The following is a 24,745-nucleotide window of genomic DNA, read 5'->3' as shown; positions in this document are numbered from 1 at the left end:
ATGAGCTAATAAAGTCAGTGTTAATATGCTGCCACTGTGAATAATAATTCCTAAATACAAGTTTCACATTTTAAATAGGGCAGGTATAATATAGCTGGTTATACACTCTGATTTCACCACTGCTTATGAAATTCCTTAACTAAGCCAGAATTATATGTGTATTTCCAAGACTCTAATGGGCGGGGAAGGAGAGCCCAGTGTTATTTTATTTCAAAACAAGGAAGCCACCATCTGCTTTAACAAACTGAGGGGAAGATAGAGTTCGTCCATCCAGCATCAGCGGATATGCACGTAGCAATTCCGTTGAGTAAGCAGTTCTACACTGGAAACGCAGCGCAGCCAACTGTCCTTAAGAGAGGGTGACGCTGGAGTTAAATTGAGCTAATTGTTTGGAAGAGATTACACTTCAGTATTTATGTTTTATCACGCTTTCTCTATGCCTAGAGGGTATCAATTATTTTATTGTGAAATAAAACTGTAACACTAGACAAAGTCACTTTCGCAGCTGAAATTCTTCCAAATACGTGGAATAAAATATCGCATGTGATGAGTGTCTCAATCTCAACATCCCTGAGACTGAATAACCACTCTTGCGACTGAAAGGCCAAGAGTAATCGATGTCGCAAAGCAGCCCTTTACTTTAGCACTTGCAATAAAATTAAGAACCCCTTTCAATCCTTGAGAACATGTTCTTAAAATACGCAGGTCCTAATTTCACTATGGTTTCTTAATTGGTTAATTTTAAGGAAAGGTTACTGTTAAGCACCAGTGGCTTCTGTGGCTGCAGCTAGAGTGAATTTACCTTTTCATCCTCCGTCAGGCTTCCAGAGGTTTCAGGTGTCAGCTCAAAATTAAAAAGGAAAAAATAATTGTCTTTGGAGTTGCCTGTTGCTCTCAGTGCACGTTCCCATGCATTTTCAGTCCAGCTTCAGAGGTGGGGATTAAGAATGGATTATTGTGGCTTAACTCGAGTTTTTGTTTTCGTTTTCTCCTTTCTCCAACAACATGGTTTCCCTGAGCCTGATTACTGTGGAGGGTTTAGGCAGAAGTGGAGTGGTTGGAGTTCAGTCGATCCGAGACCGAGGGGCATGGATGGACCTGGGAAAGCAAAGGCTCATTGATGTGGTCAGTCTCTCCAGCTGAAGGAACGGTGCTCTCTCCTGCAGATGTGTCCCACCTCTTCTGTTTATCCCAATGTGTTACTGATTCTATGAGACTAGAAAACCTCGTCCCCATGTACACTGATCCCAGAAACTGCTGCTTCATGGTGCTGCATTTGGGAATTACATGATTTCTTAAGGTCCATGACTCTTATCATTTTTACACATATGAATTAGCTTCAGAATATGCCGATTTAGGGAACGATATTCAGTATCTTGTAATAACCTTTAATGAAAAAGTATATGAAAATGAATATATGTAGATAAATACATGACTGGGACATTGTGCTGTACACCAGAAATCGATACATTGTAATCGACTATACTTCAATAATAATTAAACAAAAGAATATGCATATTTAGTAATATGTTAAGCCACCAATGCATTTCATTAAATTCCCTCAAGGAAAATGTCACCTCTTTGAATTCCTGAAAAGAAAATCTTCAGCAAGTCTACTGAGCTCCGTTTCCTCCTCAGTTCAGTTTTACTACTTTTCTCATGTCTAGCCTCATTTTCCCCAACTGCAGTAAAGTCCAAATAAAATCTGGACACATTATACCCCAACTGCCCTTTGGAACAATTTCCACTGTTAAGTTTTTGGATATGTATAACTTTGAATTTCTTTATATTTTCATTCTTTAAGCTATAGCTTTTTCTATTGGAATGGATAGATCAAGTTTTTTTTAAAACAATTTATTCACACCAGAATGATCATATATTGGGAATTTTTAAAGCAGCAAAATCAAACAGCTCCCTGTAATTTTTAACAACATATGTTCTAAACATGTATGTTTATATAGTATTCACAGGTACCACTGTATCAATGTATTATATGTACTATCGACCACAAAAAATGAAATTTTTAGAGAAAAAGAAAAACTTCAATTTAACAATGTTTTTACATAAAGTTATTTTATTGTCAGATTCACGAAGGAGCATTATGCATCACTTTGATTTTATAATTTAAGAAGGCAGTTCTGTGCTGTTTTTCTCTTTTGTTTGGTTCTAAGTTTTTAAAGAAAAGTTTCAAACATACTAAAGCATTTGACTAATAACATATTTAACACCTAAATATTCACCACCTAAAGCCAAGAGTCATTACATTTTTCTTATTTATATTTTTTGCATCATCTGTTTGTGTAGGTGTGTGTGAGCACAACCGTATGAAAATAAACTAAAATTCTCAGGACACCTCAGCTTTAAGTGACTCAGCTTTCTTGTCTTATAACTGAGGGTGTTCTCGCCCATAATCAAAATGCCACCAGCACAGAGAATGAAATTAACAATAGCTTCCCAATTTTATCTAATATTCAATTCATACTAAAATTTCCTAAATAATCCCCCAAAGTTGTTTTTGAAAATGTATATTGACTTAGCACCTAGAGGATCCTTAATACGTATCCTTAAATAATGGTCTGCTTGAGAAGTCCCTGACAAAAGACATATTTTCTAATGGGAAATAGTTAGACAACATGTAATCAAGTATAAAGCATCAGAAATAAGGTTTCTTTTCTTTATTTCTGATCAGAATGCTCGGATTTTATTTTAAGCCATTGTTTTGTGTATTCTTTCTCACTACTTTGAGTGAAGTTTAAACACTACTTCCATTTAAATTATTCCATCTTCTTTACTTTTGAACATCACTGACTTTACTTTCCGATGCTATTACAATTTTTGCTTCAGTCATGAAGGTTGGTTTATAAAACTCATGAAGATTCTCTGTTATATGTACTCTCCGTCCTCCTTTTTCCACTGCTTTTTTTCTTCCATTTTGATGCTCTGGGTTTTTTGTTTGCGTGTTTGTTTTATAGTTACCTTTCTGCTTGAAGATCTTCTTTTAGTCATACATTACTGGTATGGTTACTAGCAAGAAATGTTTTTAATTTTCCTTCATCTGAGGACATCTTCATTTCTCCATCATCCCTGAAGGGAAGTTTTCCGTCAGTACTTTGAGAATGGTGTGTCAGCTCCTGCTGGCTTCCCTGGCTCCAGATAAGAAATCTGCTGTCATTTGAGTTTTCCATAGATACTGTGCCATTTCTCTTTGCCCACCTTCAAGATTTTTTTTTTTGTCTTTAGTTTCCAGAAATTTAATTTAGAGTAGTCTTAGAGTAGATTTTTTTTTTTTTTAGTTTTATCTTTTTTGTGACCCATTCAGTTTCTTTATTCTGTAGATTTTTATCATTTACCACATTTGGTAAGTTTTCTGCTATTATTACTTTAAATCCTCTTATCAGTCCCACTTTCTTTCACCTTTACTGAAATTCTATTGATGATAATGTTGGATCTTTTGTTACTGCCCTATGAATTCCTGAGGCTCTGTTGATTTTTTTTTTTTCAGTTTATTTTCTCTCAATGGTTTAGATTGGGCATATTCTACTGGTCTGAATTCAAGTTCACTGATCATATCCTGCCTTCTCCACTCAACTTTTAGGCCCATGCAGCAAGTTTTTGTGTGTTTTTTAAAATTTATTTCTATCTTATTTTGCAGTTCTATAATTACTATTTTGTTATTTTATATGACTTCTATTTCTTTGGAAAGATTTTCTATGTTTTATTTGTTTCAAGAGTGTTTATAATTGCTCTTTGAAGTATTTTTAGAATGCCAGTCAGTTGCTCACCAGCCAGTTACCCATCTTTTCTCAATCCTAGGAGGGTGGTGGCAACATTTGGCTTCAATTGTGGATGCTTGAGATGCACATGTCCCCTTTTCCTGAAGGTGCACAGACTGGCCGTGCCAATCCTGAATTCTTTCCTGCTGCAGCCAAGATTCCTGCTTGCCGATGGAATCTCCCCATCTTCAGCATCTATGTTCTCATCTGAAAATATGGAGGAGGAAACAGCATTGTGAGAAAGGAACTTGAAGTTAGCTTTTCCTCATTCATGAGAAACAAAAAATTGGCACATTTTAATGCATTTACCATGCCAAAACTATGCACTCATTACGTTGGAAAAAGATTCACTTTTGCATGTAATTGGATTCTGGTAATAATAGTCACAGTGAGAACTCCTTCCACCAAAAACTCTTTGTCATCATTATTCAAGATAGAATTTGGAATCTAATGGCCCATTAGACTGGCCTCCAAATTCAAGGATATTAACATGATCTATTCTGCCTAACATGAGACATACATTTTAAAAATGCTGTTGATTTACTCTTGTTCATAGCAGAAGTACAGAAACAGGATGCCTGTTGAGAAGAGGAAAGACCAAAGGAAATTCTATTTCATTTTCTATCTGTGCTTCTTGAATATATGGTTAATTCCACTTCTGCATCAGAAAATAAACATTAAAGACAATCTTAATTCAAACAGCAGCATTTGTGTCTGTGATATGTGTTTACTGTCTTGCCTATTTCAAGAAATCTTTAATTATAGTTTGATAAGAGTGCAATTCTTTATTTCTACATCCTATAATACAGAACCTTCTGGTAGTTGGACTTTTGGAATATAGATATTTGTCTCTTTAGGTATAAACTGATTCCCTCACAGGGGCAAAAACGGCTGCATTTTATCCACAGAGCTGAGATGACTCGATAGCCCACTCTGTATAAAGTAGCACATAGATGAGATGGAGGGTGAGAACACTCTAGAAACTTTTAGCTCAATTAATGTTTATAATGTATATAATTATATATGTATGGATGAAGATTTATACTAGCATCTTAAAAAGATTAAAGATCTAAAGAAATAAATATATCTTCTGTTATTTTAAACTTATTTTCAAAAGGGTTCTATTAGTAAAATGTTGTACACAATGGCAAAATAAAATTGACCAGGTTGGCTCTGGCCAGCCTGCAGTTGTGCAATACGACACATCCATGGACTAGTCCTCTGTGTCTTGTGCCGTTTCATGTCATTGGATAAGGCATTTGGCTTTCAAAGGGCTACAGGAGACCCTGTTTTTTGAGCTGTGGAAGTCCAACCGGGTTTGTCAAGCATTTTCTGCAGCAGGCCAGAAAGTAAATGCTCATGGCTTCACAGCCACCCAGCCCCTGTCACAGCTGCTCAGCTCTGCTTTTACCAAGAAACCGGCCACAGGCAACGTACATGCCAGTCATCCTGGCCATGTTCCGGTAAAACTGCATACACTGTAATGGGTGGGGCCAGGATGCGGTCCAAGGGCCATGGTTTGTTGACTCCGGACTGAAGCCAGAGATGAACCCACTTCACTCTTCAGCCCACTTACCATGTAGACAACCCTGAGGCCAAGAACTTCTGAGAAGGAAAAAAAGCACATGATGTGCTGTCATACTATCAACACAAAATTTGTGTGAGTAAAATATATGTATATATACTATGTGGGAACTCTGTATTTTCTGCTGAATTCTGCTGTAAACCTGAAACAGCTCTAAAGACATGAAGTCTATTACTATATATATATATATACACAATATATATATATATACACATATATATATACACATCTATTTTATGAATTTTCCACTAGTTAAAAAACACTGTATTTTTCTGTCAGTTGCCTTTAAAAACAGCAATACAAAATCATTCCCCAAATTAATACATATCCAGCTATAGCCCAGTATCAAAAACAGTGCATTCAACAGCATAAACATACTGCCAATAATTCTGCATAACTGAGTTTTACTAATCCAGTATGGTACCTCTGCTTCATAGTTCCCTTACCAACTCAGCACCTAATAAGTGACTTTCCTGTATGTAACTCTAACATCGGCGGTAATACCCCATCCTTCGAAATTCAAACGAAATTTGCATCCCTTACACATGCGATGACTGATCCACGCCATTCCAACACCTTTCCCTGGGATTCATGTGGCAAAATTTGGAAGGGTTTCTTTTTCTGTGGTGTCTCTGTATCCAGTCTTCTGCTTCCATGGCTGGGATCTGGCCATTCCACTTGCTCTTGCCATTTAAATTACACCATGACACTTGAGAGACAGAGCATAGACCCTTGTCTTAAATGCAGTAAATGCTGCATTAACTTTGTATAAGAATTGTCTGAACTTTTTGCTGAGAGATTTTATAATCTCTAGGTAAATCACTATTCTCCTTCCAGAGTCCTTAATTCTTCATTTCCTGGTCCTCTCACCAGGACCTCTCCTTGGAAATTCAATCCCCTTAGTTTTATCATTGTAGAAAAAAATCAACTTTTTCACCTTTCATTAATGTATTCTATGAAATACTGATGGATAGTTGGTCAATCTGCCTGCCCTTTATTACTCAAGAGAAGATGAACAAGAAGATGAAGGAAGATGGAGGAGAAGGGGGGAAAATCCGTCCCCACTCGGTACCTGAAAAAGCCCATTGCCCTGCCTTCCTCACTGATGTGGGTAAGGAGTACCTGGGGTGGCATCTGCATCTCCTGCCAGCTACTATTGCACAGCTGTGCCCCAGAGGAACATCACTTGTGTGAAAAAGTCATGCTTCTGTCTAATGAATCCTGAATTCTGATGCCACATTAAACTTCCCTATCATGATTTAAAAATGAGGCAGGATCTATCCCTAAAATGGGGCACGTACCAGGTAGGGACAAGTTTTAAGAAAATTACATTAACAGCAGTTGTCTCTAGATAGTGAAGGCAGAGAGGCTGAGCAGCGTCCAAGGGAAGATGTCATTTTTCCATCTTGATTCTAAATGGTTGTCACCAACGCAGCCAGTCATGTGGGACTTGTCCAGAAGTGAGAATTCAAGCCATGGGAAATATTCTGCATTATTTAGAGAAGGCAAAAATAAAATAAAAGAACTACAAGACAACTGCAACTGAACCCTCTTTTTCTGTGACTTCATTAACACAATCCATGCATGTATATGCATGTGATGTGTCTATGGTTGTGTATGTGTGCATGCCTCATGTGTGTGTATTTTTTTTTCTTTTGCAAGAAAATCCTAGTGCCATTACCCCTCATTAACAGTTCTCTGGAAGGAATTACTAAACTGGAGGTCAAAATTATGCCTGTTATTCAAAACTTCAAAGGAAGGAAATTCATAATAGTCCTGCTGCTTGCTTTTATTCTACCTTTACCCACTAGCTCCAGCATCAGTAACAAGGAAATGTTCAGTCACTCTTCTGCATATAAAAAAGTGTTTTACATTATTGATTTAACTGTGCCTCGATGCTCTCTTCTCTAAAGACCAGCTGAAGAAAAATATCGATTAAACCTAGACATGCTTCATGGCAGCCTCCTTCTTGACTATCCATGGCATGAGGTCAATGAACGTTTAATCGATTTTTGATTCATTTGTGATTGGAAAATCAGTAAATAATTTCATTCAGACTGAGAGGTACACTCATCACAAAGAAATTTAGTTGAATTGAACTTTGGCCGTGGTTTGAAGGGGCATCACATGGCATAATTAAATAAATACATAAATTTTACTTTATAAGGTGAATATTACCCTATAGGGATATGCCAGGTTCTTGGTTTACATCCAGACTCCAGAATCTTGGCAGCGTCCTCCGGGGCAAATCCTACCTCTTGCGAGAAATGCAATTACGTCTTTAATATATACCTACCATGGACCAGTAGTAGGCATATGCATTTTTGTAGCATATTCTCTCAGCAATAATTACAGAGAGATCTGGATTCTCTCTCTCCCCTCATTGCTCAACGTGGTGTTGACACCATCTTAATGCCTTTATCCTTACAATGAGTAGATGGACTCACTGGATCGAAGTCTAGCAAAAAAATCTGCAGCTTGGGACTACAATGCAAGAAAGATTATTAAAATGGTCACTGTTGTAGATAAAGAGGTCATTTCTAGACACAGCCAACCCTTTGACCTATAGGAGTAAGAATTTCATGGAAAGAGAGGAAAAATCTGGAGTACATTATGCACATTACATGGCCCTGTTACAAATGTAATTACTTTTCGATGTGCAATCTTGGAGCGTGTCTCCAAAATATGTAAGGATAGGAGAGATAATAACCAGGTTTGGCAAGCTAAGAGATAATAACCAGGTTTGGCAAACTTGTTTTCATTGCTTGGCTTAGAAAATAGGACTGTTCGGTTCTTCCTGCTTCTGCTGAAATGAAACCGAAATAACCCTGCGCCTCATTGTTCTTATGTAGAAAGTAATGTTAATATACTTTGCAGTAATAGGGTAAATGAAACATTATATGATTTTTAAATTTGTCATAAATGCTTAATAAAGGATATGGAGAAACATGATAGTGGTTTTTCTTGCTCTTGCTGATGATGCAGGGGCAGCAGTGAAAAGGTCTGTGAAGCCGTCCCTGCTTCCCAGCTGCAGTAAGATTCTTTCCGGGGTTCGTATATGTAAAGTACATCACGATGCTTATGTAAAAACAAGAACAAAAGTGTGAAATGATTGCAATCACTCTTTGGCTTCTCTCCTCTTTCCTGTGTGCTGTTTGTCAGCAGATCATGCCAGGACAGTGTATCAGCTCTTGCTGGGGTGGAATCTCTCTGTCCCAGACTGAGGTCGTAGATTGCCTTTGTCATTTTAGTAACCATTACTGCGTCCTTAACGTGATTCTCTGAATCTGTTTATGTTGCTAATAATGGCTGATGACTGGTCTTGGCTTCGAAAATGTGGACACACAGAAGGTAAAGAACTTTGTGTAATAATATGCAAGGTATCAATTCCACACACGTTTTTCTTTGCGGTCATCGATGTTCTATGTGAGTTATGCAGTGTTATTTTGTCCCACAATGTAAAGTAATATTTTCTTGCAGGATATTTGGAAGTGGCCAAGGAGAGTTGGATGATGAAGATGATGATGATGATTGATGATTGTTAGGTTACAGCATGCAGCAAATCCTGAGCAGTTAAAAATTCATGATTTTTTTTTTTTGGAATGAGTTTCTTGACATATAATACACAGGAAGCAATTCAACATAAAACTGAAAATGTCTGGACTTACAATTATGACAGATTGTATATGTCGTTTCTTAGCTTTTACCAAAATAAAGAGCAGGACTCACATAAGGTAAAACAAACAACAGTAAAATAATTATTGTTATTAGTTTGTTCCTGAGTTAGTCTTGCCCCGGGTTGAATCCCTGTAAGTAATTTCAGTTGACCTGCACTCTTAGATGGTGAGACCACTTTAAGTCAAACCCACCCATGCATATTTGGCAACTCCTTTCTTTCTCATGACTTCTTTCCCCTGCTCATCTTTGACCAATCACTCCCATGTCCCCTCTGCGCTCTGCACTTATTTCTAGTCTATCGAGGATCTCTGCCACCACTCTGTGTTGGATCAGCTCTGGGATAAGACTCCCAGACTGTAGGCTTCACGTTTGTATCCTCATCATAGGTTTCCAGAGTAGTTACTCCAGCCACCGCCGTTCTGCCCACTCCTCTCTTGACCAGAGACAGACATTTCCTTTACCCAGCATTAAAAGGAGAGCAGAAGACCACAAGGCCTGGGGAATCTGGCATCACTTATTAACTAATCTAATTTTCTAAGAAGCTATGAGTATCATGACCTTGTCATTAATCAGAGATTTGGTGGCCGTACCCTTTTTTGGACAACTGAGTCAGTGAGCACACTCTCTTCCAAGGGACTTACTTTAAAGTGTTGTGATAGTCAGTGGATAAATGGTGTTTACCATAACCATTGCATTTTCAATACATTTTACAAGTATACAGATTACTGCTTCTTTTAATGGATGTTTTATTAAATTAGCTATTTTAAAATTAGCACCTAATACCTGAGATTAGCATTGAAAAGACAAAAGAATATCAACTTAATAATTGCCACCCAGCAAATTTCAATCTAGTTGGACATACAAGACTGAAAAAATACATGAAGAGTAAGAAACAATGCAAATGTCAAATGAGCCAGCCTGGATTACGGGAAGGGTCACAAAAGGTTTGAGCACAGCTGAAACACTGGGGCAGCTCAGCAGATGAGTCTTGCGTTATCGCTCAGTTTCTAATTTCATCCCCAAATGTTCCAGCTATTTAGAGGACTTCCTACTCTACTAGGCATTTCAGAATATAATAGCAAGTCTCTATTGGTTTATCGTCTCTAATTCTTAGAGAACTCTGATCTGTGTCCGATTGTATTTTATATCCACATCCTAACTGGGCTAAATTTTACACAATAAGGAGAATGAAAACCAAATTTTTCCTTTTATCATTTGCACATGTTTTAAGAGTATTTGCTTAAGACATGTTGATCTTTATGAAGTGGAGACATGCCATTTTTTCTGAATCATTTGGCTGGTGTTGAAAAGCAAAATTGTAGACTTAAGCTTTTATTATGATTCTTCACAACCATTAAAATTAATGCTAGAAAAAGTTCACCCAGTGTATAAGTACCCCCATAAATATTGTGTAACCACTGATAATCATAAGTTGTAAAACATTAACTTTAGACTGAGTCTAAATTTATATAAGTTATCAGATGCATAGCTGAATTATTAATTTTGTTCACAAATTATAACTGACCGTGTAATATATACATCACAATTTTGAAATATAAAGGTAGAAATATTTCATTTATTTAATAAATTAGATTTCTGAAATCAAGTACTTATCAGGTGATAAGGACCCTGACTTGTGACACACTCATACCAGTAGAAAGAGCGAAGCAGTAACTTCATCTCAGATCTTCTGGTCTAGTGGGAATTGCTTAATGTTTATATCATTGTTTGGTTCAGCCTTCATCACCAAAATTCACAATCTTAAAAATACTGATGAATACATACTGGCGTTGCCAGATTTGGCAGGTGAAAATATAAAACTTACCTAGGATGTGCTTGTACAAACATTTCATGGGATATGTAGATATATATCTGAAATATACATATATTGCTTATCTGAAACTCAAGTTTACCCCAATATCCTATATTTCATTTGGCAACCTTAACACAAACGTCTTGTACTGGGTTGAATTACAACCCTCAAAATTTATATGTTGAAGCCCTAACTTCCAGCACCTCAGAATGTGACCTTATTTGGAAATACAATCTTTTCAGAGGTAATGACTTGAGATAGGTCATACTGGAGTAGGTTGAGTCCTTACACCAATTTATCTGGTGTCCTTACAAAAAGGGGAAAGTTTGCATGTGAAGCTGAAGGTGGAATCTATAAGCCAAGGAAAGTCAGAGACGGCCTGCAACCACCAGAAGCCGGGAGAGAGGAACAAACAGACTCTCCCTCAGGGCCTTCAAAAGGAGCCTACTCGGCTGATGACCTTGGTCTTGGACTTCTTGACTTTCAAAGCCTGAGACAATCTATTTCTGTTCTGCAAGCTGCCCAGTTTCTGGTCCTTTGATACATCTGCCCAAGCGAATGTTTACACCTCTCTTCAGACACATAAACTAGAATAGTTCTTAGCTCAATACACATATTTGAAACAAATATTGCTAATTATTTATATGGTGCTTGTATAAGTTGATGGAATCCTTTCTACTGGCCTAGGGCAATAGAGAGGCCAAAAGTATGATTAACCTCACTTGCTGACGACGCAACACAGTCTCCTCAATGGATGTAAAGACCTTCCTCAGTTTCCCAACAATTAGGTACAGGGCTCAGCCTACTCTAACTCCGCCTCTGATTAAGTAAACTCACCTTCTATTGTGCTGCTTTTGATGGAAACTTGTCGTACAGTATCATCTGTAATTTATTCATCCTTCCAAGGCATTTTTGCTGAGAGAATCTTGGAACTGTTACTTGAGGGGGAAGCTTTTCTCTTCTTTCCCTTCTTCCTTCCTTACCTCCTCCCTCCCTCCCGTCCTTTCCTACCCAGCTCTTACCCGCGCCTCCAGGAGCCTGCATTTCCACCTGCTGCTATTTTTCACCCTGCAGTGCAGGCTTTTGTCTATAATTTCAAGGATTTCATATTTGCTGGTTGAGCTTTTCCTCTTAGTTCTTCTTTAAACTTGGGTCTTTTCAGTGCCCTCTAAGTAGGTCATTTGTATCTATTTTAAAAGGTCGTTGCTCTCAGCTTGCACCTCTGCGTCTGCTCCTGTGCGCGGGCAGAGCTCTGCCCCCGCCCCCTCCTCCAGGATCCCTACATCTGAGCTGCCTGCCTGCTTACTCTCAGCACTTTTGATAATGGCTGTGCTTATTAAATTTTCTGCACATTCAACTGAATTCTGGGAATTTATGACTATCATGTTTGCTGCTTTATCATCCTTATTTTGCATGCTTCATTTTTTTTAATACTATTTTTTATTTCCTGTGAACTTTATTTCTACCTGCTTGGGTAGGGTATTTGAGGCCATATGTTCAACAGCTCCCCCTTGGGTATCCTCTTCCATCGGCTCTGCCGTGTGGCGTGTACAGTTCACTTTTAAGGTAGTTGTGACTATTTCACTGAATAAGCGTTTAGAATTTGCATTTGTTTACTTCCATTGCGTAAGTTATTTCTTATGAACATTTAAAAATTTTTATTTCTCCCGTGTTCTTTATCATTGAGACTAACAAGCATTCATTCAGGAACACATATCGTGTGCCAAACAAGCACCTCATAATTAATACAAATCATTACTCATCATCCTTGTTTTTGGAATGCTGATTCTGTTCCAACCGTAAGTAGAAGAAACTGGTACATTCAGTCGCAAATAATGAACACATCGGGCGAACAGGTGAAGTTTGGGTCTCACATAGGGCATGCCCTTGATCAGGGTGACCCCCAGAACAACGGGCAGGCTGAGAATGAGTCCACCAATGTCACAGAAGAACGGGAACCGACTAGCCTTATTCGTACTAGCTGACGGCCTGCAGGCACTAGGAGCTGCATGCAGCTGGCCAGCTCCTGCCAGTCACTGAGATCGTCGGCACGAGGCCTCACACAGGATTCAAAGACAGTTGCCACCCCGGGGGAATCAGGTTATGTCGGCACGAGTCTTGTCATTCCGGCAGAGTGTCCTGACCGCATGAGGGCCCTGACACAAGCCAGGGTCCTGCGCTAGCATTACCAGGCTGTGTCTAGATGGCCAAGTGCCACGCACTTTCCCCGGCGAGAACCTGTTCTTGCCCCCAGGGTTTGCTGTAATCTGGTGTTTCCTCCCTGGCTCCCCGGGGGCAACCTCCTGCTCCCACCCCTGCACTGGACCAGCACTGCTCATCTTTATAACTGCTGCTCAGGGGCTTGATCCAGTTCACACATCTACAGAATCAGAAGTCAGCAGCGTCTCTCCCCTGCCGACTGTGTGTATGACTTGCTCCGGGACCTCTCCCGGCCTCCCAGATTAGCTTGTGAACACAGGAAACAGCCAGATTAGATGATAAATCTCCAAGGCATCTGAGACATTACGATTTAAACTTCTACATACCTGCCTTGTGACAAAACTTACAAATGAAATCGTCTTTCTCCCTGTCTTCAAAATACACAGAAAAAAAATGAAGGAAATGTATCACCATTACTATGACAATTTCAAACATATACAAAAATAAAGGGGATGGTGTAACAATCTCTACGTACCCACTACTGATCTCCAACACTTGTCTCTCGTGATGGCTCATATTTTGTGCAAACTTGAATTGGGCTAAGGGATGCCCAGACATCCGGTAAAACATTACTTCTGGATGTGTCTGTGCCAATATTTCCAGAAGATATAAGCACGTGGATTCGTAGACTGAATAAAGATCACCCGTACCACTGAGAATGGGCATCGTCCAATCTGTTAAAGGTCTGATTGAACAAACAGGCGGAGGAAGGGAGAACCTGCTGACTCTGTTTGAGGTGAGACAGTCCTCCCTCTGACATCGGTGCTTCTGGTTCCTGGGCCTTTGGACTCGGGCTGGGACTGACACCGTCAGTCCCCCTGCTTCTCAAGCTTTTGGGTTCAGATGAAATGACACCACTGGTCTTTCTGGTTCTCCAGCCTGCAGAAGGCAGACGGTGGGGTTCTTGGCCTCCATAATTACATGAGACAATTCCTATAATAAAACTCTGTCAATACATTCCTTGGCCTGTTTGTTCAATCAGATCTTCAACAGATTGGATGATGTCCGTTCATATATGAGATATATATATATATATATATATATATATATATATATATATATATATGAGATATATATATATATATACACATGTATGTGTATCATTGCCTCCGATTCTTTGAAGCATAGTAATGCATTTACTAATAACTAACTTTGCTTCGTCTACACCCACAACCATTCCCCTCTCTCTTGACCTCTGTATTAATTATTTTAAAGAGAACATTCCAGATACACATAGTTTCATGTATTACCTAATTATGTATTTCTAAACCACAAAAACTCTATTTTCTTTTTTTTAATTCTTATTTTTTATTGAAGTGTAGTCGACTTACAGTGTTAGTTTCAGATGCACAGCAAAGTGATTCAGAGATTCAGTTATAAGTATATATATATTTAGATTCTTTTCCAATACAGCTCATTACAAGATATTGAATATAGCTCTCTCTGCTATATGGTGGGCCTTTGTTGTTTATCTATTTTATACATAGTAACGTGTGTCTGTTAATCCCAAACTCCTAATCTATCCCTTCCTTCACTTCCCACAGTTTGTTTTCTATGTCCCTGAGTCTATTCCTGGTTGTAAATAAAATTTGTATCTTTTTTTTTAGATTCTACATGTAAGTGATATTATATGGTATTTGTCTCTGTCTGACTTACTTCACTTAATATGATAATCTCTAGGTCCATCCATGTTGCTGCAAATGGTATTATTTCATTCCTTTGTGCCTGAGTGATATTCTGTCTTCTTTATGCATTCATCTGTCTATGGACATTTAGACAGCTCTATTTTCTGACATAACTATAATATCATTCTCTCTCTAAAAATATGAATAATAATTCCTTTATATCATCAGTTGTTCAGCCACTGATTCAGATTCCCCAAATACCTTCCCACACTCCCATCAGTGGATTGTTTGGATAAGAGTCAAACATAATGAATTGTATAAACATAATGTTTTTATAAAATTTAGGGAACAAATTTTCAATGAGTAATGAGAAGTAAGAATAATCAGCCAAAAAAAAAAAACCCAAAATAAAAAGCTGATACGCTGCTTTTAGTTGTATCATCTCTTTCTTGTGTCTGTATGAATTCAATTCAGCAGAAAAGTTGCCCTTATCTTTAAAGAGAGATCGTATGCACAGTTATATGTAACTGTGGATTATCCAAATGCCTGCTTTTAATCTAAGCAAAGTGGGTTGCCTGAAATTCTACCAGGAATGTAAGAAATCATTCATTCAGTAGAAAAAAGAAGTCTGTGGATCATGTTAGCCATTTTATGACATTGTGCAGACACACAACATAAACAAATATACACACACAAAAGGGTAACGCAGCACTTTGCAAAACTTCGTGCAGATGGTTCTGTAGCCAGGATGCCCTGATGAAACAAGATTCCCAGATATCACAGTTGTAAGGTTGGCTGGACTCGTTGTACCCGGATAAATGTATTTTTCCTTTCACCAAGCCTTTTCTGAGTTTTATTACTCTTTGCATTCTGACTACTAACCGAAAACAGGATTCCTTCAGATTCCTGGGCAGCCTGCCACTACTTTGGGCCAAGGGGCCAATAAAAATCATTAGCAATACATAAATTTTATCCAGTGGGCTTTCCTGAACATGTGCAAGCATTCATAAGGTCTGAGCACTGAAATCCACATGTTCTGTCTCATCACGTGTTCCAATTGGCAGGCAATCGGTTATACTCAAATCCGGTACGTGATTATATTGTAATTTATGTCAAATGAGGATCAATATGGCATTCAAATACACTAATAAGAATGGTGGTTAAACAGGCACTTTTGTTAATAAAAGACAGTAGATAAGACTAACATAGGTTTGGGTTTTTTCCTGAAGTTCTCAATACACAATGCATATTCTGAATTTTAATTTATTCATTTGCAGTTGATATAAACATATTCATAAGAGGGAAGTATTAGAATGAAGTATGTACATAATTATCATGATGAGCTGTCTCAGCCACTTTATGAAACTGAAAATCTCTCCTTTTTTTTGCATTTTAAATACAAAATTGCCCTTTGACACGTTGATTAAACTGTCGTTTGTCCTTGTTTATATTTCATGAATTTTTCTTGAAAGTGAAAAACGCTTCATGAAAAATGTATCTTACTTAACGTCAGGCTAAAACACACACACAAACACACCCATATAGACACAAACAAGTGCACCTGAAAGTTGTGTGAAGTGTATTTACCCTGATGTTTAATTTTGAAAGTCCCAATATTACAGCAACTGCCACACGATACGCAATCAGGATATTTCCTGAGACTTTAACCTCGACTTTAACACTATTCCCAGTGTCTGTCTTTGGGTACGTTAGGCAGAAATAACAAAAACAAGAAGCAGGATTTCGGGAATAGAGAACGCAGACAGAAGATAAAGAATTAAGGGGGGAAAAAAAGCATTTTAGGTGCTGCCTTAACTAAGTTGTCATCTACCACATTTATCTAACTTCTAATGATATGCTTCTTTCTGGTGAATTAACTTTATGTCCTTGATCTTAGAAATCACATTTAAATTGAAATTCAAAATTTAAAAAAAAAAAATCAGAGGATACTTTCTCCTTAATTTAAACCAGAAGGTGGCCCACTTTCAACTGAAGTAATCTAGTGGGAAATGTATTTTGGCTATAAACAACTACTTAAAAACATTTTACAACAAACTAACACCTCTTTGTACATTAATAAATTAAATACAAATTAAGGACAAAGAATTTCTTTTTTTCTTAAACTCAATAAAATATCAAGTGCTTGTTTTTTAAAAGTGGAGTTTAGAGAATCTAAAACTTGAGAAACATATTCTCTACCCTAACAGCATTTTATTAAACTTGTTCTAAACAGATGGGTATCTTCTATTTACAAAATCTCCAGGGAAGGCAGACCCACATGTCTCGGGAGTTCATTCAAATACCCACCATAATCCTATAATTCTTCAATTCTCTTTCATGTACACACATATATTTTTATTTCACCAGAGGATGCAATAAGAAAGTTTTAAGTGAATTAGACATTAGGGCAAGTATATGGCAAGTAAATGTAATTGATTTAAAAAAAATAGATTAATATTTAGCAGTTTCCAAAAAAGAAGCTCATATTTTCCCCTCAAAATTAAAAAAAATTTTTTAAATAATGCCTTTCTAACACATTTGGCTTATTTATATCACGAAGCATCTGTGAGAAAAGTAATTTATTTTTATTTAAATTTAGATACCCTTATTTTTTCCACTTAATGGGACATAAGTCCTTTTTCCTTAAAAAGTTTTGTTTCAGCAATTTACGATATTCATATCCAAACAGTAAATATCAAGCACCAATAATAATAATGCTAATAATAGTATAAAAATGTTCACTCATTTTCTTGCTTTTTTCCTTATTTTAAAAATTATGCACAATTGACATGGACACAGATAAGCATATATTTGGAAACCTACGAGTGTTCACACATAAACTGTCTTGACAATTTGTCTTTTAAGTGTTTTACCTAAAAGAAACTGCTCCATGAAATTAAAGTGTTTCTCCAGCATCATGATAACCGATTGTTACACGTAGTTGATATTACGGAGTTCTCTTTAGAGCTGACGTTTCCAACCTTGTCTTCTTGGAATATGGGCTGCTGAGTACTCACAGCTCGGTCTTTCCCTGCGGACTGCCCTTGATGGCTGGGACCTGCTGAGGGCCAGGTCAAGTCCACTCTCACAGGCTGACCTGCACCCAGTGATTGGCTGACACAGGATGTCAGTGCACCTGTGTCCGACTCCCAGTAACCTCGTCAGTTATGCCGACTCCAGAGCTTACCGTGGATGGAGATGGAGCTACAGGTGCTCTCACGCAGTAGGTCAACTTTCCCCTCTCCCTGCACCTGCTCCTCCTCCCCTGCAGGGGTGGGTCCTAAAACCATCCCCCAGTGAAATGTATACAGGTCATGCTCCTTCATGGGGCCCAGGGAACCCAGTCTAATACACCCAAAATATTGCAATGGATATACATTATTTTAAAAGCCATTCAAGATATTTTTGCCCCAAATCGGGCAGTCTGTATTCTATAGTTGCTTACATGTCATCTAAAAATGCCACTATTTACAGTTCTTGATTTACTAAAAAGAATCAACAGGTGAATTTGGAAACTACTATGTGCAAACTCGCTAGATGCTGGAAATACACCATGAGGTTTAATCTTCTTTTATTTATCCATCATGTGCTAAAGACATAGTCTCTAATCTAGGTGCTTGCAACCTGAGAAGACAGAACACACATATAAAACTTGAGGTTTTTTTGGCTGAAATATTACATTTCTATTATTTCCTTTCTTTCTGCTTTTATCTAGTTTTTATTCATAATCATATTACATATAATTTTGTCATATGCCACCTCAACACTTTTTAAAAGTAATAAAAATGTGATTAAAATGGTGCTGAGTCTTCAAAGGGTTAAGGATCATGGATTTTGGAGAAAGAACATTTTGTTTTTTAAGTTGAGAGAGGCAGGAACTGCATTCCAGAAAAAGGGATCAGCATTGAAGAGGTATCACAAAGCTGGATATATTCTTGGCATGTTTGAAGTCATGCAGAGACCAATTTAAAGCGAGTTTATGTTCTAGAGTTACAGGGGATACATTTGGAATGCTCAATGTTGCCAACCTGGCTGTGAATGACAGGATATGGAATGTGTTTGTTATAGAGAAGAGGGTTGAGTTCATAGAAATAGGAATAAGACTTCCCTGAAGAATCTTATGTTATTATTTTGACTGTGATATAAAACAACCATTTAACAATGCAAAAATTAAATTAAGAATAATATAGATGTTCACTAAAACTGGATATCAAATTTAATGAAGGAACATGGCTGTATGCTGAGTGAGCGACATGCCCACACAGAGAGAATAATTATTTAAGCAACTTCAACTATAAAATCAAAGAAGATGATCAGTTAGAAATATTACCAAGAACTCCTTTTTTCCTCCCTAATGTGTGTACTTACTAGTTCCGTGAACTGTCAAAGGCTTAGAATCAGTGACAATCCAGCAGCAATGTGCACTCCAGGAATTTCTTACCAAAGATAACGGAGACTCCTTAAAGGACAGGCGAGTCAAGCCTGGTGCAGAAAATATTCATGATATTTCTAAGAAATGTTGTGTCAGAAAGCCAGGGAGGCCAAAACAATCTAACGAGGTTTTGTCAAAAAGACACTGGGGCTATCGTGAAGGGATTGCAATTAGCCAACGACGGGTAATTTGAGCATCTAAAGACAACAATTGGAATAGAAACTACTGCAATTGATTGAAACATACGAAGTCTGTAAGACTGATGAGTTCATCGTGGGCATCGAAGAATCCATGTTTCAGCACAATTCACCAGGCGTGTGCGTGCACGGGAAAGCATGCGAAGTACCGTTCTCCGTGGTTAGTAAGTCTGACAATCTGCATCTCCTCCTCTCACCTCTTCTTCTTTTTGATGCTGCATCACTGACCCTTCTCGTTTTACCGGAATGCTCGTTTCAGCCTGCCCTTCCTCATGCGCCGCTGCAAAGAGCCTGCTTTTCAGGTTCTTCCTTAACCTTCTTTGCGATGAGGCCATTCCAGTGGGGCAGGATTTCCCTCTATCCTCCCGCTTACCCTTGAATGTGTTGAGTGATGCTGCAATGTGAGCTCACGTCATTTCCTTTCACGCTGTAGATTCTCATGCTTTATTGCTCACATCTTCCATTTCAGCAGCACCTTAATCTCTTAAGTCCCTCACCAACATCCTTGTCCTCCTCGCCCTGTAACATGTATCTAGACAGAGAATCTATTCTTGCAAATCTATCCCGGTGTTTCTGTGCTGGCTCTGGCTCTGTAGTCCTCTCTCGTTTGTCCCCTCCCTCCTTTTTTTTTTTTTTTTGACTAGTCTTATTTTAGTTTCTTGTTCTTTGCTTTAAAACAATCTATGTGTGTCAGTAATGCAAAATAAAATCAGAGTCTCTATTTTACCATTTCTTTTCTTATATTTAACGTTCAGTTTTACCCGGTTATGCAACTAGAGACATTTTAAAATGAAAGCAAGACTTCTTTTCCATTGATTATATTAAAATTTTGAATTTCTTTCTGTTTTAACAGAAGTTTTTTTTTAAGTCTCTATATGACTTCCAAATTTCCAGGATACATGAAATTAGCTTTAGCTATTGAAACATTATAAGAAGAAAAAAGTGGGATTTTTCTCTTCACAGTTGAGTTGACAATTCTCACTTTCCTAGACACCCATCGGTGTTCTCATACACTCCAATTTACTGTAACTCTATTTTAGATGATTAGCATGTGCATCTAAATATACCTTCTTCCAGGTACATTCTAGCAGACTGATTTTAGAGCACTTGACATTATCATTACTCTTTGATTGGATTCAGCCTTTCTTGAATTTTTCTAAAAGGCAGGTAAATTTTCCTCCCCCGGATCATAAAATTCCCTTTGCAAATTCTTAACCTCTTCAACATCTATACTCTGTCATAAATCCAGCTCTTCTACAGATATGGTCACTTATTTTTCACAGGGAAGAGTCCCAAAGCTTAGGACTACAGAGATTTTTCTCACTTCTGCCTGAATCCTTATGTCTAAAACTGCAATGCTCTTTGAGTTCCTTGACCATGTCCTTCCGTAACTCAGAAGCAGTGTCTTTTTGACCTTCTGTGCATGTGGTGTTCCACGTTGCCAGAGTAGAAGGGCAAACCCCCAGAAGGCTAGAGGACGAGGAGCCCTCCGCCATCCCGAAGCCCCATCTGCTCACTTAACATGTAAGGAAACTGTGGTCCAGAACACCTGAAGCAAAGCGAGACACACCTGTTCACCCAGACTGTCGTTGTATTTCTCCTCCTTCTCCCTCTCCCCCTCCTCCTGCCCCTTATCCCTTCCTACGCCCCTTCCTTTCTTGTTTTTAGTTTTGTGCTTCTTTTCAACTGTCGTTAGTTTTAACCTTTTCATCACTCCTGAGAATCAGCTCATGTACTTTCTGAGAGTGGAAGCTGAAGGGAATACACAGCTTCTAACAGGTCCTCCAGTAAGCTGCGTTCTCCCTTCCATATATTTCTGGGGTTGGACTCCTGTGTTCTTTTGAACATCTTTTCTTTTTATGTCCTTGAGTTATGCATCTTTTTTTTTTTCTGTGATTCTTTTTGATTTATCTTCTCCTGTGCTCAGCCTGTTGGGAAAGAGGGTTCTCCTTACAGTTCTGCTAATCTCATTTGCTGTACTTGGTTTCCCATCCATTCATTCACTGTAATTCCTCCCCATCCTCTCTCCCTCATCTGAGGAATGTGGACAAAAGTGTCTCTTCTGAGGAGTTTTTGTCTCCTTTTCTCTGCAAGATCCATCTGTCCCCACTGTCTTCTGCTGGACCTCCTGTCCTTTCCTTGTGATGTATGTTTTTCCTGTCTTTTTCTTCTCACTGCAGCCTGAAATCAGTCTTCACTTAATTTCTTTCTATTTCTTCCTGGAGGTCCCCTCCCATCTACCTTCTTCTCCTAGAATCTTTTGTTATATTAATTTAGGAGGAAATTACTGTCTTCATTTTTTCTTTTTCAGACTTTCATACCAAGTCCTTGAAGTTGGTCCAGCTATCAGGCAGTTTGCACAGATAGGGTGTTTCTTGGCATAATAAAGGTTGCAGGCATTTTATTGGAAAAAGTGGCATGTCCCTTTCCTCTACACCAAGCTCCCATTTCCTGACTGCACATTGCTCCCAGGTGAGTTCTAGTGCCTTGGACAAAAATGTGTCTGTAATTGTCTTTTTTATAACGACAATCCTTCTTTGTTTCTATTGGAAAACACCTGGCAAGTGGCTAACCCCTCCCTATCCTTGCCACGTTTCTGTTTCACACTTACGTTTCCTAGTCCAAATCCCAAACCTGCCTGCTGCATTTGCTGGAAACACTGACACAGTGCACCATCATCGTAGTCCCCAAACCCTCACCGTTTTCTCCTGCTAATTGGAAGCAACACCATATACTTCCAGTTACTTTTTTTCAGCCAACTTTAATACAATAACAACAAATTCATACTAATAAGAGCATATATTCCTAGCAATAAGATATACTAACAATACAAATAAAATAAAAAATTAACACGTAGACACCATGTATTTCCAGTTTTGGGGTCTACCTACTTAATCTATTCTAGCTGACTCTTGAGTGGCCTTGCGACCCTAATTAGTTTCAGAATGAAAACAGTCATACTTGTTCATAGTTTATGTTGAACTGCTATTATTTTTGAAATTTTTAATTTCACCACTAATTTTTACTCAACTGTAGCTCAGCTGAAACTCTCATTAATGTCTTTATTAAGGTATTTGAATTAGTATGACATTTTCTACATTAACTTTTTCCATTTTTCCTTCTTTCTGGTTTCTTCTGAATTGACACTGTGTTGACATAAGAAGCCAAGTTGGTTTCTAAAAGGTTGTAGATCAAATCTTATTTGTATTACATATAAGAGAAGCAAGTCTAAATATTGGGTGATTCGCCCAAGATTATTGAACAAGTTAAGAACAAACTGGATAGAGCTCAAGCTTACAATTTCCTAGACCAAACATGCACACTCTTCTACTTTATGTCATCTTTCCTATCTACTTAGTTAAATCATGCATGTGTTGGTAAGATAATAATCTAGAGATGTAAACAAAATTTGACTTTAAAATTAACTAGTATTATATAAACTTTTTTATAGTCAGACATATGAACATGGATTTAAAGAAAACTTTTTACTGAACTATCAGAAATCTTCTGAAAAACATGCACCCTTCAACTATTATTGTTGTTTTAAGACTTTACGTTTTTAGAGTGGTTTTAGACTCAGAGCAAAATTGAGGGGAAGGTACAGAGATTTCCATACACCCCTGCCCCTACAATGCACAGCCTCCCCCATTTCCAGTGTTCCCTTATTGAGCAGAACCTTTGTTACATGATTGCCATCATTTGCATTAGGATTTTCCCACTGCCCTGAAAAATCCTTTGTGCTGTGTCCACTCAGCCCATGGAAAGCACTGGTGTTTTCACCGTCTCCATCCTTTTCCTTTCCCAGAATGCCACATGGTTGGAATCACAATATATAGCCTCTTCTCGTTTTGCTTAGTAACATGTATTTAAGGTTCTTCCTTGTCTTTTCATGGCTAGACACTCATTCCTTTTTAGTGTTGAATAATATTCCATTGTCTGGATGTAGCAAAGTTGATTTATTCATTCACCTATTGAAGGACATCGTGGTTGCTTCTAAGTTTTGACAGTTATGAGTAGAGCTGCTGTACACCTCCGTGGACAGGTTTGGTGTGGACATGTGTTTTCAACTGTTGGGTAAATACAACGGAGCACGATTGTTGGATCATACGGTAAGAGTGTGTTTATTTTTGTGAGACGCTGCCCAACTGTCTTCTAAAATGGCTTTAACATTTTTAAATTCTCACTAGCAATAAATGAGAGCTCCAGTTGTTCCACATTCTCACCATCATTTGGTGGTGTCAGTGTTCCAGATGGGCCATTTATACGACCTCTTTGTTGTTTTAATTTGCATTTCCCTGATGACATGTGATCTGGACTATGTATTTATGTGCTTATTTACTATCTGTATGTCTTCTGTGGTGACATGTCTGATTTGGGTTTGGCCCATTTTTTTATCTCATATTTTTATTGTTGAATTTTAAAGGACCTTTGTATATTTTAAGAGACAGTTCTTTGTCATATGTGTTTCTTTGCAAATTATTTTTTCTCAGTCAGTGGCTTGTGTTCTCATTCTGTTGACATTGTCTTTCGCTGCAAAGAAGTTTTTAATTTAGTGAAGCCCAGCTTTTCAATTATTCCTTTCATGGATCATACCTTTGGTGTTGTATTTAAAAAGTTGTCACCATACCCAAATTCTTCTCGGTTTCCTCCTATGTTATCTTCTAGTAGTTTTACAATTTTGCATTTTACATTTAGGTCTGTGATCAATTTTGAATTAATTTTTGTGAAGGGTGTAAAGTCTGTGTCTACTTTATTTTTTCTTTTGCATATAAATCTACGGTTGTTCCAGCACTATTTGTTGAAAAGGCTGTCTTTTCTCCATTGTATTATGTTTGTTATTTTGTCAAAGATCCATTGACTATTTTATGGCAGTTAATTTCTGAGTTCTCTATTCTGTTCCATTGATTTATCTGTACATTCTTTTGCCAGTACCACATCCTTGGTTACTGTGGCTTTATAGTAAGTCTAGAAGTAAGGTAGTGTCAGTCCTCCAATTTTGTTCTTATTTTTCAATATGGTGTTGGCTATTCTGAGTCTTTTTCTTCTCCATATAAACTTTAGAGTTATTTTGTCAATATCTACAAAATAACTTGCTGGAACTTTGGGACATTAAATTATATATTGGGGCATTAAATCTATAGATCCAGTTGGGAAGAAATGACATCTTGACATTATTGAGTTTTCTTATCCATGAATATGGAATATCTCACCATTTATGGTGTTTTTTGATTTCATTCCTCAGAGTTTTATAGTTTTCCTCAGACTGATCTTGTCCATATATTTTCAGATTTATACCTAAGTTTTTGTGAGGAGTGCTAATGTAAATGGTATTGTGTTTTTAATTTTGAATTCCACATATTCATTGTTGATGTATAGGAAAGTGATTGATTTTTTATATTAATCTTGTATCTTGGCAAACTGT

The sequence above is a fragment of the Vicugna pacos genome, chromosome 14 (assembly GCF_048564905.1).
Source record: "Vicugna pacos chromosome 14, VicPac4, whole genome shotgun sequence".
Taxonomy (NCBI): Eukaryota; Metazoa; Chordata; class Mammalia; order Artiodactyla; family Camelidae; genus Vicugna; species Vicugna pacos.
Note: the sequence above shows the minus strand (reverse complement) of the source record.